The sequence below is a fragment of the Coptis chinensis genome, chromosome 3 (assembly GCF_015680905.1).
Source record: "Coptis chinensis isolate HL-2020 chromosome 3, ASM1568090v1, whole genome shotgun sequence".
NCBI classification, from domain to species: Eukaryota; Viridiplantae; Streptophyta; class Magnoliopsida; order Ranunculales; family Ranunculaceae; genus Coptis; species Coptis chinensis.
In genome coordinates, this window is record NC_141458.1 from 27,422,501 (window position 1) to 27,444,562 (window position 22,062).

General features: G+C 36.6%; 1 long non-coding RNA gene across 1 annotated transcript; it reads right to left on the bottom strand.

Moving 5' to 3' along the window:
* Positions 1-19,061: 19,061 nt before the first annotated feature.
* On the bottom strand, positions 19,062-20,229 carry LOC147508940 (uncharacterized). Its single transcript, XR_015216469.1, has 2 exons — positions 19,752-20,229; positions 19,062-19,307 (listed from the first exon to the last, which is right to left on the bottom strand). It is a non-coding gene; the product is annotated as an uncharacterized LOC147508940 (long non-coding RNA).
* Between the last annotated feature and the right edge of the window lie 1,833 nt (positions 20,230-22,062).

Sequence of the window (22,062 nt, forward strand, 5' to 3'; positions counted from 1 at the left end):
GCTCCACCCTCCAGAAATCCAGCTTCTCTCTCTGCCTCCATTTTCATTATTTTATTTTTCTCTGAACCCTATTTTCCAGAACAATGTGTTTATATACTTGGGTCCGAAACCCAAGCCCAACACAGACTCGGGCCCAAAAACCAGGCCCACGTATCCCGAGTCCAATCCGACGAATTTTGAAAATAAATAATTAAATTAATTAATTAATAAATAAATATGTATTTAAAAAAATACGGGCGTTACAATATGTCACATTAGCAAATGGGGCTAAGGCTAGTATTCTTGGTCGGGGTACTATTCAGTTAACTCGTAATATATCACTTGTCTCAGTCTTGCTTATTCGAAATTTCCCCTTTAATCTATTGTCTGTTCATCGTCTCACCCAATCTCTTCACTGTAATGTCATGTTTTCTTCCACTCATGTTGTGTTTCAGGATCTACAGACAAAGACACTAGTTGGTGGGGGGTATGAGCATGGGGGCATCTATTACTTTCAAGATGATTATGGGCACTCTCACGGAAGCGTATGTGCTCTTTATCTCGATCTCTCTGTTCGATTGGCATAGATGTCTTGGTCATCTTCCCCGCTAGTTTCGCGAAGTTTAGTTCCCATATTTCTTCTAGTATTCAGTCTTTAGGTTGTGAGGTTTGTGAGTTAGCTAAACATCGTCGTGCTACTTACAAAAATAGGTTAAATAAGTGTTCTAGTGCTCCTTTTCAGTTAGTCCATTCAAATGTCTGGGGTCCTTGTAGAACCACTGGCCTTTTTGGAGCCAAGTATTTTATTACATTTATAGATGATTTTTCTCGTGTTTGTTGGGTCTATATTATGGAAAATCGTTCTCAAGTATTCTCTGTTTTTCAAAAATTCTATGCTGAGATTACTAATCAGTATTCTGCACACATGCATGTTTTTCGAACTAATAATGCCAAAGACTATACCTCTACAATATTCGAGAGGTTTTAGATGACCATGGAATTACACATCAAACCTCGTGTGGATACACCTCAACAAAATGGGGGGTTTTGAGAGAAAGAACGGACCCATTCTTGAAGTCGCCACCGCTTAATGTTTCAAACAAATCTCCCAAAGTTTTATCAAGCAGAGGCAGTCCCTTCTTGCCACATACTTGATTAATCGTTATGCCCTCTTCAAGATTAGGAGGCAAAACACCATACTCTGTTTTTTTCCCGGTCAATCTTCTTTCCATCTTCCCCTCGGATTTTTGGTTGTGGTGCGCTTTGTTCATAATCTTAAGCTAGGTCGTGATAAGTTAGACTCTCGTGCTATTAAGTGTGTTTTCCTTGGGTATTTCACGCACCTACGAAAGGGTACAAGTGTTATAGTCCTCATCTGCGCAAATCATTTTATGCGTCTTTGATGTTACTTTTTTGAAGATGTCCCGCTTTTACTCTTGAGGAGGGAAGATGTCCTCTGAACCATTTGAGGATTGTGTTATGCCATCCGGTGGTCTTTGGATATGATCTTGGTGAAAATGAGGGAGTGAGTGAAGAAGGAGCGCTACCTGCGCCCACTAATAGCCTTCCAGGAGCACGGGCGCGCCTAGTACCTTCAGTTGCCATTCCAGAGTTTGAGGCCGAAAGTTCAACTGCTCCGCTGCCCTCACCTCTTTCCCACCGTGGTGCGTGGATCCTATTGCCATTCCATCGACCTTGATGTTCCGATTGCACTCCGAAAACTTGAACGTCCACCTGCCAGTATGCGTCTTCCTAGTAAGTATGCTCAGTATTCTATTTCTAAGTATGTTTCCACTGATCATTTACCACCATCTGTTAAGTCTTTTGCTACATCCTTGTTGTCTGTCTCTGTCCCGTCTAACTACAGGGATGCTCTATCTCATCCTGGTTGGAAGCAAGGAATGGACGAGGAGTTGAGTGCCTTGTATTCTAATGACACTTGAGTTCTTACAGATCTTCCTTCTGGGAAGAAAGCAGTTGCTTGTAAGTGGGTTTTCATTATTAAGCATAATCCGGATGGTACTATTTCTCGTTTAAAGGCTCGTCTGGTTGCAAAAGGCTTTACCCAGACATATGGTATTGATTACTCCGAGACGTTTTCTCCGGTTGCAAAGCTCGCCTCTGTGCGTATTGTGATTTCTCTTGCCGTTCATCATCACTGGCCTCTGTTTCAGTTGGATGTTAAGAATGCCTTTTTACATGGCGATCTTCTGGAGGAAATCTATATGGTTCAACCTCCTGGTTTTGTTACTCAAGGGGGGAAAGTCCGTCGATTAAAGAAGTCTCTTTATGGGCTCAAGCAGTCTCCTAGAGCTTGGTTTGTGAAGTTTAGTCAGGTTTTGATGGCTAATGGAATGACTAGGTGTGAATATGATCACTCTGTGTTTTACCGAAAGACCCAGCAAGGGATTATTGTCTTAGTTGTGTATGTTGATGATATCATTGTCACAGGGTCTGACAAACAGGGTATTGATCGACTTAAAGTCAATCTCTCAAGACAGTTCCAGACCAAAGATCTAGGAGAACTAAAGTATTTCTTAGGCATTGAAGTTACCAGGTTCCCTGGTGAAATTCATCTCTCACAGAGAAAGTATGTATTAGACCTGCTCAGTGAAACAGGTAATTTAGGAGCTCGCCCAGTAGAGACTCCTATGGATTCGAACGACAAACTCCAGTCGGATGTTGAAGAGATGTATGCCGATATTGAGGGATACCGTAGATTGGTGGGAAAGCTGATCTATGCTACTATTACTCGCCCCGATATCTCCTTTGCAGTTAGTGTAGTATCTCAGTATATGCATGCACCACGGATTCCTCACTACCAGGCAGTTATTCGTATTCTGAGGTATTTGAAAGGTTCTCCTGGTCGTGGATTGGTCTATCGTTCTAATGGAAATTTTGATGTTGTTGGATATTCGGATCGATTATGCGGGGATCGGTTCGGATAGCGTTCCACCACGGGTATTGTACTTTCCTTTGTGGAAATTTGGTGACATGGAAGAGTAAAAAGCAAACAGTTGTGTCAAAGTCTAGTGTAGAGGCTGAGTATAGAGCTATGGCTCAAAGGGACTGAGTGAGTTAATGTGGATTCGTGATCCGCTACATGAGTTAGGTTTCGAGAATACGACTACCGATCCCTCTTCATTGTGACAATCGGCAACCATTCATATCGCTTCTAATCCAGTATTTCATGAGAGAACTAAGCACATAGAGGTAGATTGTCATTATGTCAGACATAAGGTTGAAACAAAGGAGATAAGTACTCCTTATGTGGCTTCTCGAGATCAGTTAGCTGATATCTTCACCAAACCAGTGATTCGTCCAGTTCTGAGTTATATTGGTAACAAGTTGGGCATGAGCGATATCTATGCTCCAGCTTGAAGGGGGGTGTTGAAGTATGTAGTGTCGGTCTCACACATTCTATAAGTGTGAGACCGTACCTTATTTAGCTTGTTGCTATTTAGGTTATTCCATCTCTAGTATAAATATATGCATTGTAGGTTAGGGTAAATATACTCTAAACCCTACCTTCTTCTTGTGCCTCCATCCTTTCTTCTTCTTCTTCTACACACTCAATCCCTTTAACCTAACAAGCTAACCACCATATGTATCTCCTAGCATAAATAACACAACTAAACAAAAAACACCTAAGATTAACAGAAGAAGGTCTATCCCTTCAATCCACTTTGAAAGCCAAGCAAGCTCGGGTAAATGGCCTAGAAATGAATAACCAATAAAGCCATGTTTTCTTAATCCATTCTTTCGTTCTATCATATACCCCCCACCTAATCTCTATATAGATAGATAGATAAATGAATAACTAATAAAGAGCACCAAAAAGGTTGAAACAAAGAATGTCAGGCAAATCCAAAGACCATGCTGCTCTCGCCAAAGCAAGAAAAGCTGATCCAGCCCCGTATTCTTTCTTGAGCGAGTCCGGAATAGTAAGTCGGATACGGAATATATTATATTTGGAATGAAGGGACAGAATATAAAAACGACTACTTGAGATCATTCTCAAGAGGAATGCTATTTTCAAAATCGAGCGGCTTTAGCTTGCTTTTTTCTCGAAGTTCAATGTCGACTTTCGAATTTGGGCTTTCGGATAGACTCAATGCCCAGCCCTCAAAATAGGAACATGACTAGCAACTGGTTGCCCAAGGGAAATCCACTTCTAAGCCAATCGAAAGTGTGTGGAAGCATTTCTATTCTTAAGAGTGATCTCTTAGAGTAATAATAGCTCTTTTGAGATACCCTTTCTATGGCCATTTCTCTTTAGTCAAAATCACTTTAGTCAAATAAGATATATGTTGCTTCTTTTGTGAGCAAAGAGTTGGGGACAGTATGCTCTCGAGCAAAGAATGAACGGCTAAAGCAAAGAAAGGGAACACGGTACAAACAAAGTAAAGTCTGGTGCATGCAGACAAGCAGTTCTTCATGTCAGAGCAGAAAGAAATCTCTATGCATTAAGAGATGGTATTGATTGAGTTCAAACAACCAAGTTTCGCTGCGTTAAAGCTCAGTTTATTTTCTTAAGTTAGTCCTAAATCATAATAAACTATGTTCAAGCTCAGGCCATACAAACCTATGCTGTAAGTATTCCTTCGACTAAATAGACCCTATCAAAACAAGAGAATTAGAATCGTTGTGTACTGTAGTTGGACAAATGATAAGAGTCTAACTAGAGTTGAGTCCCATACTCCCACTAGCATCCAAGGGAAAGATCCAGAAAATAGTGATGTTATATGGGCTTCGATGTTATATTCACGTGATCCAGGAAAGATCCTAGAGTATGCTGACAAATAGTGATGTTATATGGGCTTCAATGTTATATTCACGTGATTTAGTCAGGAGAATCTATTGCGTTATTCATATTAGAAGATCGAAGAAGACTGTTCTGACTTGCTGCAACAAGAACAACTCCCACTAACGAAAGCCAGACCCAAATATAACAAACTTCATTTGGTCAATGGACACATGTTGTATAATGGAAGTCAGATGGCATTCGAGGTAAACCAAAGCCAGCAGGTTGTATAATGGAAGTCAGATGGCGTCCTCCTGATATTGGGTATGTTAAGGCCAAAACAGATAAAGTGCGTAAGTAAAAATATCAGGGCTCTTGGCATCCAAGAAGCTTGGCATTGACACCAGGCACAATCCTGTTCTCTGCCTTCCATCTAACATAATCAATGCAAGAGAACTTGGTGAAACCCAATCCACTTCCTCCTAACTTAATAAGGGACATATGCTATGTTCATATTCTTAGTCTAGACATAATTAAATTAACAAATTATTACCTGAGATGCATTTCCAAGCCCTGAAGATTGTCGCTTAAGGTCTGCAACTTCATCCTCAAGTATCTTGCGAGCCTTGTCTGCTTCATCAAGTCTTACCATGACCGCCTCATAACCTGACTCACTGCTTTCACGCGCTCTCTTCTCTCTTTGAGCAATCTCTTTATAAGGAGCTGAAGCATGGTAAATAGTCTTTGTGACACCACCACCTAGACCGCGAACACGTCCCCTTCTATCACGACCAATAACCTATTAAGCAAACAAAAGTTTAGGTAGAACTTTGAACAAAACCCATTTGCAAAACCAAAACAAGATGAGAAGTATCACACCATTGCAACGGGGTCATTGTTTAGATCCCTTTCCACTATGTCAGGCTCATTGCTAACAAGTCTGTTAATTTCCTCCTACAAAAGAAATCAAAGTCACCATTTCTTAAGTACATAATACCTAGTCATACAAACATAAGCAATTACTATATAAATGTCTCGTTGTCTCTTACAAGAGATTGCTTTGTTTCAAAATTGATGCAACTCCCATCTCTCCTCGTATGGATGGCCACATATCCTTCTGTCCTTGAAACCTCACCAGTTGGGCTATTTTTTTTTTCTGTAACATATTAAACGAATGTGTAGATAAAAACTAATAATAGTTGAGTGCATACGATAATTTTATGGCATTAAATAGATGTTTACCAACTGCTCAATAACTGGAACTGCTCCCATTCTACCAGTTGTATGTGGGTTCTTCATTTGTTCCCTTGCTAACTTTCCATTTAATCGCTTGGTTTTATCCTCTTCTGTTGAGCACATGTCGATGAATGCCTCCCATTCTTCCTTTTTCACCTTGACAGGAACATTTCTTTTTAAGCTCTCAGATCATCGAAATTTATCATACGGCCGAAGTTCATATTTTTTCTGCTTCCAAGCTGTATTAAGCTTAAGAAGAGTGCATTCTTTTTGGATGAGTGGAAGATCAATTTCTTCTTGTAAATTGGACATGTCAAAATCATTAGTAAACAAATTTGGATAAAATACAAATTAAAATGCTTACCGAAATAAAATCAGGTGGAGTGACTTGCACTTACCAATACATTCTTCTACAAAGCATCCTTTGTTAATTCTGGAACCTCTGCCCAGTCCTTGTACATAGGTGGGCAGTTTGTCCTAGCCACCTCCCCGATTATAGTGGCATACTTTGCTCGATATTGTCCAGTAGCTTGTCCATCATCAGTAAACTCCACTTGGAATCTTGGACCTAAGTGAATTAATTAGCAACCGATGATATATATAAAGAAATACACAGGGAAAATAGATGGGACACATTAATCCATTTAAACAAATGAGCAGCTATATACAGATGAAAATTCCTTGTTATAGAACTACCTACCAAATATTACAAAACAAGTAAAGGAAAACAGGTTGAAACTTAGACATAAATTATCAAAAGGAAATTAAATGTAAAATCAGAGGACGGTAAAGTCCTACAAATTATTCCAGGGATAAGACTCATGAGAAAAACAGGTACAAAAAAACAGAAGAACATCTATATACATAGGGAAATGCCTCGTTATAGAACTACCTAGGAAATATATCAAACAACAAGTAAAGGAAAACAGGTAGAAACTCAGACAAATAAATTCCCAAAAGAAAATGAAATATACAATCAGACTATGAAGTTCTAGAGATGAGACTTCTAGAGACAAAGTTCTATCGCTAAAAAAATTCTCTGAGATAAGTTTCAGAATAGAGTAAATGAGAAGCACTAAAAGCCAAATGACGCAGTTGACATACAAGAGCCAAATCAGATAAAAAACAACAAAAACTCAAGAATATGAAAAGCAATAAATACTAGCTTTGGACTTGCCATGCTTACTGGCTAACTCATGGTCCTTGGTTCTTTGAGTGAAACTAAATGTCAAATGTATATGTCCCTAGAACGCCTCCCTAATCAATTTTACAACAATATAACAAGGCATCAGTCAATGAAATACTTCTGCAGGCTAAGCACTTTAAAGCCAGATTATAGTCTTGATCTCTGAAATTCTTGACAGCTTAGAATAAGTAGGCACTCCAGAATCTAGAGTCCATCTCCATAGTCCATACCGGTCAAAAGCAGTACTCCAGAGTCCAAGATCAGAACTTTGGGGGCTCACTTACACATGTGGGGGCCCGTAGTCATGCGCATATACGAAATCACAAGACATAAAACAGAGTAACCGGGAACTCTGAATCTCGCGATTGTACTATTGGAGGACAAAATATATATCAAACCCTGGAAATTTACATATTTCCCAACATCTGCTTTGTGAACTTAAAAAGCACGCTGGGGCTGCCTTTATTGATTCATAAATCATAAAAGCTAAAAAACGTTATGAGAAGTTAAGAATTGTAAAGCTTGAAGGACTGAAGAACTAAGCAGATCCATCAACCTTCCACAGTTCCAAACAAAAAAATTGTTTGTTTATTATTTAAAATTACAAACACAGATCACAGTCGATCTAAAAGTCAACAAAAAAAATTATATATGGGACACTGTTGATTTGCAGGTCAATAAATCTAATTACATTTGGAGCAGACACAGTAACGTCCAGATGAGCTAGTTTATTCTCTTATTTGCAAAATACAATTCACTTCATGTGGTTTTCCAAATTTACAAGTTCTAAATATTGTACCATATTGTTGTAAGAAGCTACACGACCATTAACACAATAAATCATCACGTCATATCTCTCAATAACACCAAATCAAAATGTCACTCCCTGAAAGGCGCAAGATATGCCCGCTACAGAATAATATATATTAAGTAAATAGCTTTCTCAAATCAACAGAACAGATAACAAAGTTCATGACTTTTGTTGATGAAGTTTAGGAAAAAAGTGTTTCCACTACTTTATAGTCTGGACTACCGCAAGCATGCACTGCTATTTGTATTAATCAAATAAAAAATGTTACTTTACCTTTTGGTTTTGTTGTCGTCTCACTTGCTTCAGATTCATTTGCTTCAAATCCACTTGCTTCAGATGCTTCTGACATGACTTCTTTTTACCTAAATATAAAGTTCAACAAAATGGTTAAAATCTAAGGCAACGAAATTAAACAAAACATGGAATAGATGTAGCATATATCATATGTTGCACCACTCGAAGAAAAAACTAAAAACAGAAAAACCCACTAGACAGATAACACCCAAGATGTTCAAGCCATACTGTTTTAACTCACCTGTACCATGTTGAGAATTGGAAAAGATGAACAGAAACAAAAGATACCCAATTCAAAAAAGCTTTTCCAGAAATATCAACCATACAAAAAAAAAGATTATTCATTGATAAGTTTCCTAAGAACGTCCTCAATTAAGATTATTCATCAACATAAAAAAAAAAGATTATTCATTAAAATTAAATCCAATCTTCTGCAACTTCTAGAACGTCCTCAAATAGAGTTGTTGATGAAGAATCATTAGCACTTGTTCTGGCCTCGAAGACCAATGGGTCTTCATAAGCATCTATCTCTTGACTCAACCTCTTTGGAGCATCCAAGACAACATGCCAATTATCTCTACTCAAATCCCGGCAATAAAAGACTTGTTTAGCTTCAGAAGCGAGAATAAAGGGCTCGTCAACCTCACTTGTATTCCTCATGAACCTCCCAAGATTTACAAATACCAAGTTCAGATCGGGATCATTTGTGTAACCATTTGTTTTATCCTCATCGCGCACTCCAATCACAAAGAGAACACAGTTTGTTTAAATTCTACATAATCAAGTTCAAGAATTCTTTTGACAACTCCATAGTAAGTGACTTCGTCATCAACAAGGTTCCTATCCTTGGCACTTGCCCTAAAACTAGTCACAACCTTCATGGAAACCCTACTATTCTGTGTTGTAGTCGTTGATTCGGAATCCGACATATAAAAAACATACCCATTCATTGTATATCTGTTATATGACACCACTGTAAAAGATGGACCATCAACAATCCTCTTGAAAGGAGATACTTTTTCATTTTGTAGTTGTAGTCTTAACCAAGGAATGTAGTTCAACTCTTTTGCTTGACTGCCCCTACGATTTTTACCCCTTGATTTCTGACTTTGGAGGTATACTTGGTACTTCCTGTGAAAATAATAAAAATTCAGGACAGTTGACATGTATAACTCAAGTATTGACTACCAAAACAATGGTAAATGCACGACTTACTCTTCCCACTCGGCATTTTCCGAAGAATGCGTCAAAACCCACTTGCGAACTTGTTGACACTCTATATTTGGAAGAACATATTGCTTTCCCTTTTTATCCATAGGGTGTGCACTTTCAATATCCTCATTCATGATCACCCTTCTCCCATTCTTATGGCTTCCCAAGTTGCCATCATGAATGTACTCCATATAGTATATCATCGCCTCTTCCACGAGGTATTGCTCTTGGATGCAACCCTCGACAAAAGTCTGATTGGTCACATACCTTTTGTAAGTTTTCATCATCCTGTGCATGTGCCATTAATTAATACAAAATGACTACATACTAATCACAAGAAAGATATATATATATATATATATATATATATATATATATATATATATATATATATATATATATATATATATATATATATATATATATATATATATACTTTACTCACCTCTCAAAATGATACATCCACCTATATCTAACAGTCCATAAATTTGTGCCTCTTCCGCTAAGTGCACAACAAGGTGTATCATTGAAACAAAAAAAAGCGGGGAAGTATTTTTCAAATACACACAAAGTTTCCACAACGCGTTTTCTCATGTTCGAAAGGGTCGCACGACAAATGACTTTGGAGCATAGGGCGTTAAAGAATAAAGACAAGCTGGCGAATAGCTTCACGCGAATGGCTTGTGTTTTTGAATAGATGCATCAATACACGTGTAATAAATGTTGTAAAAGGATGTGATAGTCATGAGATTTTAGGTTCTTGAGCTGAAAATCCTCCAAGTCCACATTATGTTTCCAATTTCCACTATATCCAGCGAGGGAACCTTCAATTGGTGCAAAGTTCTACAAAGCAAAAACTCTCTCGCGACGCGGAAAGAGAAAAGCACCTATTGGATAAGACCACTTGTCATTCTTCATTACCGGCCACAAGTGTTTCTTTATCTTGCTAGCTTTAAGGTCCAGACGGGCTTCGAGTCCATCCTTACTCTTACCTGTACCCATGATTGTTGCAAACAGATTCTCCGCTAGCATCATATCTAGATTGTGGCAAATAGGCAGATGCTGTAGGAATTAAATATATAAGTGAATATATGGATATATATACATAAAGTTACATGATATACTACTACACAAATGTTAAAAATACCTCCCAATACAGCAATGTAAAGAAGATAGAATCCTTTGAAAATGCTGAATTTTCTAGTTCTTTAGTCCTTTTTCTCTTCTTCTTCCTTCCTTCTGGTGTATCCGGCACCTTGCCAAACTTGTTCTGAATTTGGCTCATTTTAATTTTTACTTGAGAACCCTTTAAACGAATAGGACGCTTACCATGTTCTTCTTTTCCATTAAATTGTGCCTTCTGGACTCTAAAGCGATGATTCGGGTCTGCTAGGAACTTTCGATGACCCATATAAGCAAACTTTTTCCATGCTTCACCAAGCAGAATCTGTATCTTCACTACAAATAGGACATGCATACCTTCCGCCGCTTTTTCGTCGGAAAGATGGTGAAACGCAGGAAAATCGTGTATCGCCCACAAGCAAATTGCCTTCATAGTGAATGTCTCTTTAGCATGGGAGTCATATGATTCAACTCCAGCACCCCATAACTGTTTTAGCTCTTCGATTAAAGGCTGCAAGAAGACGTTGATGTTATCCCCTGGGTTACTTGGACCAGGAATTAAAAGTGTCAACATAGTAAACTCTTTCCGCATACACAATGATGGAGGCAGATTGTATGGAGTAATCATAACAGGCCAGCAACTATAAATGCTGTTTTTGTTCCCAAATGGATTAAATCCATCTGTTGTAATCCCTAATCTAACATTACATGGCTCCGCAGCAAACTCAGGCCATTTAAGATTAATTGAGTTCCACATGGAAGAATCAACAGGATGACGCATATAGTGTTGGTCAGAAACTGCATTTGCATGCCATTTCATATTCTCTGCAATCCATGGTATGCTATACATCTTTTGCAATCTCTCAGCCAAAGGAAAATACCTTAGCTTCTTCCATGGTTTAATCTTAGCCTTCGGTTTTAACGGGTTCACCGGTTGCCATCTGTTTTCACCACAAGTGGGACAACTAATCAAATCCTTATATTTGTCACCCCAGTATATAATACAATCATTTGGGCATGCATCAATAATTTCGCACTTCATGCGAAGAGGTTTGATCAAGTTCTTAGCAGCATAGGTCTTCTCAAGTAGTGTATTCTCTTATGGTAAAGTCTTTTTAAGTAATTGCAACAACTCTGTGAAGCTACTATTAGACCACTTGTGTCTAGCCTTCATGCTCAACAACTCAATCATCGTCAATAATTTCGAATCTTCACCCCGACATGATGGATATATTGGTTTTAAAGCATCCTCCATCAACTTGTCGTATTGAACATCCTGCGGTATGGCATTGGGTGAATCTCCATCATCAACTTCGTTAAGACATGCATCTAAGTCAATAGGATGACTTCGTCCAAATGTGTCATTGACCATCTCTTCCATCCTTGGCAACATATTTTCAGGACCCCTAGTAGAAGAACTAGTAGGAGCTTCAACATAGTTACTACTTTTGGAAGATGACTCTCCATGATGTATATATCTCGTCTATACCATCACAGATAAGATGCTCGGCAATATCTTTTGTTGTTGACTTCCCCCCTAAATTACGACACTTAGCACAAGGACAACAATACCAGTTAAGTTTCTTTCCTAATTTCTCTTGCGTGAACTGGATGAATGATTTAACACCTCGAAGGTATTCAGTAGACGAAGTCGGTGTTTTCATCCAGTTCTTGCTTGGAAGCATTGAAGACATTTTCTAGATAAATACATCAACATATATAATATTAGTATGATTTCAAAAAGAGTATTAAACTTGGAACCTAGGAAAGGTATATATTATAGAAAGTGGTACTCAAATTCCTTTCTGCCTCCTAACACACTTAGCACCCCAACAACCCACCTACCAAGTCTAAATGGTTTGCTCAAGATTGGAACAATTACAGTAACAATGCAAACATATATATATATATATATATATATATATATATATATATATATATATATATATATATAAATTTGGTGATTTCATGTAATTAATAGCAACTTCTTTATTCTCTATGGCCAAGACCAATTAATGCCAAAGAAGTCATATCATTTACAAACAAGAAATCAAGTTATTTGAAAATATAAAGTTTGAAATAAACTAGTCCAACTCAAACTGAAATCTATAGATATATATTGTAAATTAGTAGAGGCTGAATATCCAAATAATGAAAAATAGCTAACTCAATCGACCATGCACTTGATGTTCTTAAAGACTGACAAAAAAAAAATACAACTCATAACTATACTTATACTTATACCATCGGATAAAAATAATAATACCAATGACATAATAACATAAAATAACAAGAGAAACACAACAAATGACAAACAAATGATAAAGAAAGTTAAACCATTTTATACCCTGTCTTGGAGAAGCAGTGAGAAAAATTCAACCTTTCCCTGAAGAAAATTCCAACTGAAGAAGAACCTATTAAATCAAAACAACACAAACTTTTTAAACTGAAAACTAAAAATAAAAGTTTCAATCTTTGAAAACTCAAATAAGAAAAACAAGCAAACCCCATAACAAAAATAAAAGTTTCAAGCTTTGAAATTTCAAATAAGAAAAACAAGCAAAACAAGCAAAACCCCATATATACAGATAACATAAACAGAAACAGATAACAGAAGTAGATTTACAACTTCACGAATCATTGGACATACACTTTTCTTAAAGATTTCCCCTCATGGATAACATGTCTATTGCGGAGTAGGATAACAAATTTCTTTAGGAACAAATATATTTGTTTCTACAGAAACTAGAATGTATAGTTCATTTTTCGTACAGAATATTAAGTTCTAGCCTCCAATCTTTTATTCTTTTGTTTTTTTGTTTTGTTTTTCCCTCTGTGGTACATGACATTCAGTTAAGTTGTATTAAATAAAACCAGAATAGTAACACATGATCACTATAATAATGTCAATCATGCATAAAAACTAATCTTGCAAGTTAGAACAGAAACTAGATAAATATGGATTGCAGGAAGATGATTAAAATTATACGAACCACCCAAGTACGTTAGCTAAATTTACCTCTTCACAATCAAACACTACTTATCACACAAAAAAAATGTGATAGAGAGAACAACCTAATTAAAGCTAGAAATTGTAAGCAGCTTCATGATGCTCAGTAAGCTACAATTTTCAAGCCAAATTCACTTTGTGCAAAAGCTACGAGATACACAATTTCGCTATCATCAAGCCCCAAATATTACTTGATCATGCATGAAACAGCAATAGCCCGACGCTAGCATTGCAATCATGCAGTCATCTTAATATTAATTGTGGATGTACTTCAATATTAATTTTCTATGTTTGCAAGGAACGCCAAGCTTCTTAAGCCCAAGTGTACGAGTAACAATCAATTTTTGAAAGTCCCTAATCTCAATTTCAAGTTTCTTAACATGGATTTCAACTCCTTTCCCTATTCCACTTCAAATTCTGGTATGCCCATCTTCACAACGTATGGGGAAGAGGTAGAGAACAATCATTTGTTAAATCTTTTGAAACATGATTGTTCCAAAATGTTAAGTCAGAGCCACTTAAAAGCTTGTCAGTAAAAACAGCTCTGACATAAGCTTGACAGGATTGTTTCAAATCTTCACAACGTTGGACTTCCTACGTTTCCACTTAAAAGCTTCACAATGATTGTTCGGACTTAACATGGATGTCGAGCCATTTTCGGCTGGGTTCAACACTTCCTAGTTCTAAAGTTAAATCTTAGAAACAAAGAATAAATATAGTTAAACTATTTTATACCTTGCCTTGGAGAAGCAGTGAGAAAAATTCAGCCTTTACTTGAAGAAAAATTCCAACAGGAGAAGAACCCATTCAATCAAAACATCACAAACTTGTTAGTGAAGAACAAGTAAAAAGTGAATAACACGCAAACCCCCGAAGCGGCAAAACAGAAGAAAGATACTAATCAGCAAAAAGTGAATAACACGCAAACCCCCGAAGCGGCAAAATAGAAGAAAGACACTAATCAGCAAAAAGTGAATAACACGCAAACCCCTGAAGCGGCAAAACAGAAGAAAGACACTAATCACCAAAACGTGAATAACACGCAAACCCCCAAAGCGCCAAAATAGAAGAAAGACAATAAGCAAAACAGTGGCTACCGAGTGAAGGAATTACCTATGTGAGGATTCTTTGTTGGCAAGTCGTAGTACGGCTGGGAAAAGAAAAGAATGGATTGTCCCTTTCTTTTTTGTTTGTTGGATATCAAGAGTGTAGCTTAATTTCGTGAATGTTGTGATGTTGAATTTGGGGATTTAAGTGCGAAACCAATTTCAGTGGAAAAAAAAGAGAGAAAGAAGTGGTTGCCTTCTTTTCGCAGAAACGTTGTATAGTAGTGAGAGAAAGACAGAGTGAGATTTGTTGGGAACCTGAAATTTTAAGAGGGAAAACAAATTGGGTTAATTTTTTTTGGAGGGGGGGGGGGGGGGGGGAATGGTTTTAGGTGCTCAAAGGAGAGGGGAGTGACTCGACAACATGCTGAAGATGGAAGCAGACAGCGGAAAATCGACGAATATGAATAGACTGATATAAGCTGTCTAATGCCAGGAATTAGCCGTGGTTTAGTTTTATACAGTTAGAAGCCGTCCTATTCTGGGGCGTCATGTCTGTCCTAAATCCTTTGTTTTAACGTAGTGTCATTTAAGACATTTAAGTCTAATTGATATAACCTGGTTCGTCCCGCATATTCGGGGAATACCACTTATCATAATACCTATATCAAGGATAGTAATTCATATGACATCATTACGTCATAAAGTTTCTGCGTGCATAACCATAGATCTTAGACTATCACAAGTCATTAATATTTTCGTAATAACATATCAAGTTATAGTAATTTCGCAGTCACATAGAAATCACAATCATTTACTAATATTATTCACAGTCACACTTCACATCCATAATATCACACAATTCATATACTTTTACTTAAAAACCACTCGTCTATTTATGAGAACGGGGAAATATCACACCCAAGGAGTACATTCATCCCTTGTGAGTATCAACTCATACAAACCACGTATATATTTCTCATAAGAAATCATATACATCATAATATATAAATATTCATATGCAATAACTCAGTCACACATAAAATCAATATTTTTCTTTAATATCACTCGTCTACTTATGAGAACGAGGAAAAGTCACAACCAAGGAGTACATTCATCCCTTGTGAGTATCAACTCATACAAACCACGTATATATTTCTCATAAAAAATCATATACATCATATGCAATAACTCCATCATAAGAAAAATCAATATTTTACTTTACTTATTAATTATCTCGTTGACTTATTTATTAAAAGACACAGCCTAACCTTTAGTTTCTACTCCATGATTTGCACTGCACACATTTGCCAAATCACACATATCCGTGTGCCTCACTCACACCGAGTACCACTACAAGACATATGTCCTAAGCGGGATACCGCCTCCAGGAAACATGCTTTCATCTTGTAAACTCATAACTTGTGAGTCACAGCCATCTCTGGGCTTTTCATACACATAATCACAAAGCCTCCTTTGGGCATAACAAAATATCAGGTCATTCATGACACATTCAATGAATACCTTGGGTCATTCCCGCCACATTTAAGAAATACCCATCATAATACTAACAGGTTATTCATGGCATATTTAATGAATACCTTAGGTCATTCCCGCCACATTCAAGGAATACCTACCTACATTCCCGTACATTAAAGGAATACAGCCCACCCGCAAGGCGAATGCCTTAGTTCCTCTCTAAGGCGACTTTTCACATGACATCATTAGTCATAAATATTTTTTTTCATCACAAAGGCGTGGAGAGATCTAAAGATGTGGGCGACACATTAAATTTTCACCGGACATTTTTACACCGGATTTTAACACTCAAAAGTTATCATTTATTATAATATTTTCATTATATTATAAAATATACATTGTCTCAAGCAATAGAATCATTAATAAAGATTCTAAACACAATAACCAATCAACTCACCTCATTATCCATTATATAAATCATAAATATCAAAAGGTTCAATCAGGAATAACGCATTAGTTAAATGTCTCGTGAATATATTTTAAACTACAACAATCACGTACACAATTAAGTACTAATATTGTACACATATTGTTAATTATCACAATAACTAATAACTAATAAATAATATAGTGTAGTGGTTGCACTTTTGCTCAAAGCTGCCTACGTATCCAAATCTTTTAAGATTGGAATCAAGCCTTCGTAGTTCTTATCAGCCACATAGTCAATGCTATAGTTTTTCCTACATTCATCCAAATGACATGTAACTTAAATATTTAGAAACTAGGGTATGTAGACATACTTTTTTATGTAGAACTCGAAGTCCCAACATCAACCCATCTAGAAGAAAACTTAAGTCGAAAACGGTAAAAATCCTAATTTTCAACAAATTAGATTTCTGACGGACTATCTTCCAAATGACACAACTCTTTTCACAAGTATCTAAACGCATCCAGGCTTTTTGTGTTGCAAAGCTGACACACATAACTTACTTTCTCATGTTTTACTAAAGTACTCAATCTCATTCTAAATGTGCCAAAACTAGGCTCGAACACAGTGCGCAGAAACTGATTTCTGACGCACTGTTTTCTGCCAGTCAAACTTCCATACACCATAATTAATTCCACAGGTCTCGGAATGCGATGAGGCCAATTGGAATAGAAAGCAGACTTCCAAATATTACATTTTTATGTTTTTATAAAAATCTAGTTCAAACTCTAACTAAATTAAAACTGGACTTGAACACAGTGTGCAGAAACTGATTTTTGACGCACTGTTTTCTGTCAACCAATCTTCCAGACATCATATCTATCACCACAGACCTCGGAATGCGACGAGGCCAATTGGGTTGGAAAGTAGACACATAAAACTTATTTTTTCATGTTTTGGCGAGAGTTTGAATCTGACTCTAACTATGTAAAAACTCGATTCCAAACCAGGCACAGACCGGATTTCTGCAGTTAGAAAATTCTGACGTGCCAACTTCTAAAGGGTGTAACTTCTTCTATATAAACCGAAATGCTATGGGGCTTTTTGAGTTTGAAAGAGGGCGGATAACACTTACTTAACATCCTTTAAAGAAGACCAAAATCAATCTCTAAATACACTGAAATTCGTCTCCAAATCAGACAAAATTCCTGACTCGAACATGAACAAAACAACACCAATATTGGAACAAAGTGTACGCCCATGTCTATACTTATAAATATGATTAATAGAAGGAAGGGTTCTTGCTCAAGTAGGATCAGTATACAATAATTAATAGATAAGTTCTAAACTAATATACAAGTGTGGCGCATGCCCATTAAAGTCTGACTTAGCCTTAGCCTTGTATAATTATTAAGTGATCAAAAATTCAAGGATGTGAGTACCTACTGTGTACTCGATCAAAAACCATATATTCATGTCTTCTTATCTTAGAAATATTTGTGACCACAAGTTCTTACATCCTTAAATTAAAGGACCAAACCTTAGACAAAAGGAAATAAAATACTAGTATGACATAATCTGTAGGTTTGATCTATATAAAGAGAATCCACCATCAATCTAGTATATTAACACACATGAATTTAAACAACATGAAGCTAACGTCGATATATCCATACTAGTTGCTACCCATGAGACCATACCAAACAATACTCGTAATATCTATTCTAACCATACCTTGTCAATCCACATGACAATAATTTCCACAAGAATAAACTCTTAGGTGCCAACACAGTATCACAACTTCACTAGTGCCATACTACTATTTGGTAGGTCAAGTCAAATTTAAGATAACATTGAATAGATTCATAGAACACAGAGAAAAATCACATGCAAAGCAATCAAGCATTAGCCCTTAAAGCTACTACTGTTAATTAAAACTTCAATGTATAAATCTTTGTACGTGTATGTTTACCAACAACCATACTCAAAAAAAAAAAAAAAAAAAAAAAATATATATATATATATATATATATATATATATATATATATATATATATATATATATCAAAACTAAAACTGGTGTAAAGAGCCCAATAACACAATTGCCATTTATGTCGATCAAATTAATATTCTTTTGTTTAATCTCAAAGTTCCACTAATAGAGAATTAAATACACAACTAATCTAAATCCCAGTAATGAATCAATTATATAAAATTAAGGTTTAGACTACTCACTCGTGATACGACACTGTTGTCAGCAAATCCCCAGTAAGAAACCTTCATTTTCTTCTTTCAGTAAAACTTTCTCTCTCTCCTGTTTAAAACTCTCCATGTAAATTCCTGTGTAAACACCATTTTTTTTTCAAAACCCCCAAAAAATAGGAAATGGGGTTTATCCTCTTTACCTTATCTATTTCTAATCTTTATCATTTTATTTTATTTTATTTTATCTTTTATTATTATTATTATTTTTATTATTTATTGTACTAGAAAAATATTAAATAAAAATACGGAGTGTTATAAAACATCTACATAGAAACTCAGTTATAAGACAATTAGAACTTACAGACAACCAGACAGAAGAATTGTACTTCCAGTATTCAAAGTAAAACATGTGAGTTCATAACTGAAGCAAAAACTCAATTGTTAAACAACACAAGACAATCTACTTTGGCACTGCAAATTAAAAGAAAACTCCAACATCAAGGTCGACTTGAAATCTCTGCTGCTCCAGCTTTCCGAATACTAGATCGATGAGGCCCTGAAAATTATATACGAAGTAAGGTACAATTTTGATGTGCTTGCACAAGTGAACGCTCACACACAACCAGTTGTTATCTGTACGTACTAGAAAATAAACAATAATGCAAGGATTTGTGGGCAAGATTGGGCATCGACATCTCTGGCTCATCATTGCCAAGTATGTCTAAGCCCTGAGCTTCTAATGAAAGCATATGGATTTCTACATCAGCTGGACAAAAACTATTCACTTTTCACTCTCTTTCGAGGCTGGTATCACAGTTTCTTCATTAGTAATGCGCATATGAGAGTTACTGAAAGACATGTTACATTTGTTCAATCTAACAAAGTTATTGTCTCTGCTAAAAAGATATATCTACCTCGTTACATATGTGCAATCAATCTCAAAATATAAATTGACAATTAAAATAAATTTACGAGGTAAGAGGATGGAAAAGGGCATTACATATTCCTCCGCTTGGATTATCATAATTATCGGTATGGAATAATGCCTTTCTGGAAGCAGCAGCTGGTAGCGTTGAGCTCAAGAGTGTAAAAAGTAAGAAGACACAAAACAACCAAAAAGATCGGTTGAAGAACTGTCGAAAATTTGTTACATGTGAAGGAATTTTCATGGCCAAATGTCAAATTTTGTAATGGAAAAATCTGAACACTCCTCAGTTCTCACCACTCAAAATTCCTCAAGAACTATTAATAGCAGAATAGCAAGGGACTTGAGTCAGACTTTGGAGGATATGGGAGACTTCGAAGCATACCCTGAGAAGTTGAGAGGCAAGAGTGCAGAAGTTGAGAGTACAGACTTCAGGAGACTTGTTTTTAAGTCCACTCTCCTTGGGAAATGTGACACTTGGCTTTAGAGAGCAGCTGAAGCGACAACTTAATAGTTTTGGTTTTGTTACCACAACGAACTTGTCTAAAGTATGCCAAGTGGAAACTAGTAAACAAAAATTTTCATTGATTTGAATCGTTTTAGGTTCACGCAATCATGCTTAATCTTTTCATTTCCCAATGATACGGTATATATCTATTAACGAATCACGACTGCTTTTATAATCACATTATGGGACAGTTGCTAAAGTTTAACTTCTACTGGTGGTTTTACCAAAAAAAACTTCTACTGGTGGCTGGTGAGACACTGACACAGGAAGGGTCGTTTAGTTCGTTGCGGCTAAAATTTTATGTTCCAAGATTCACCAGCAGTAATTATCGTATTCCAGCACCGATGTTTGATGAATCTCATAGAAGAACACAGCTTCTGAGGTGCATTATGGACTTTTGAATCTCATAGTTTGAAGAAGGCAGGACGAGAATATGTCAGCAGTGCAGGAAGCTCCATTGCCAAATATTAAAATGTGTAATGACATCCACCGCAACAATAACTTTATATAGAATTCGAGGGAACTGAGACTTGGAAGAAGACTAGTGACTTTGAAGGAAATTGTCTGAAGAACGTGTAGCTGTTGGCAGAATTATTAGACTACTTTAATCTTGAAGCTATTCCGAATAGATGGTCTTGACATCCGTTACAATCAATCAACCTGTGTAAGCTATTCCAAATAAAAGATGTTCAGAAAAAAAACTACAACGAATGTTGATTCAAAACAAAATATCATCAGCCTCAGATCTCAGTTCAAACAGGTGGGTTAGGTTTGTTATATCTCCTGACTATATATAATACGTAGTAGTGTGCCATCACAGTTCGTGTATATTTATGCCTCAATCTAAACTCGAAAGTCACTCAGGAGGAGGTGCCGATCCGAAGCCGAACCATACGGTGTCAGATGCCAGTTATTTGCATCATCAGTTTTGACGTGTTGTTGCTTCCAACTTGACAACTTGAGCACATTGCAGCCTTAGTGTCGTGTTCTGTAGAGCCTCAATGCCTCACTACACCCATACTCTTACGATTCTCTGTTTAGACATCATCTTGTATAAATGGTGTTCAAATATTGGTGTGTACTGATGACCACCATCAACTACTTCTGAAGCATAATTCAACTTAGAGCCAACTCATAATTTGATTTGGACGGTTCATTTGTTCATATCAACTTCTTAAAAGGTCTAATATTAGACCGTTCGGTGCTGCTTAATAAAACTATATTTTCATTCGTTACATGACATAAAACCATGTCTCGATTGTTACGTAAACGAATGTGGAAGCGTGATAATTAAACAAAAAAGATTGAATATGGTGATAGAAATTGACAAAAACAAATCAATTTAAATACTTACCAATGCAAAGCGAATAACCAATAGAAGTGGAGACGAGATTTACGTGGTTTGGTGTTAGCCTAATCCACCAAGCAAAATAGGAGAACTTTACTAATCAAGAGATAAACAAATATAGTACAATCACTCACAAATGAATCCAGAAAAATTCACAAACTCTCTCTCACAAATTGAACATAACAAATCCCACAAACCGGTCTCGTATTTATAGAGGTCGTGGGTATCAAATTAGAATCCTATTTAAAATAGGAAACCAAAACCTTAACCGGGTGGTTTATCCAAATCTGAGTCATATACTAACAATTGTCCACCTCGGTGAAGATTTATCCAAATCTGAGCCGATCAACCGAATAGCAAATCCCCTCTTCAATGCATAAATGTCCCGAAGGACCAAACATGACTGTACGACATAGTGGATGCCTACATACCCTTGTTAAAGGATCAAGCCGACCGTAGTTCATCACCAATGCCCCTAAGAGCCAAATCATCTCAAATGAAGGATATGAATTAAATTCAAACAAGGTTGA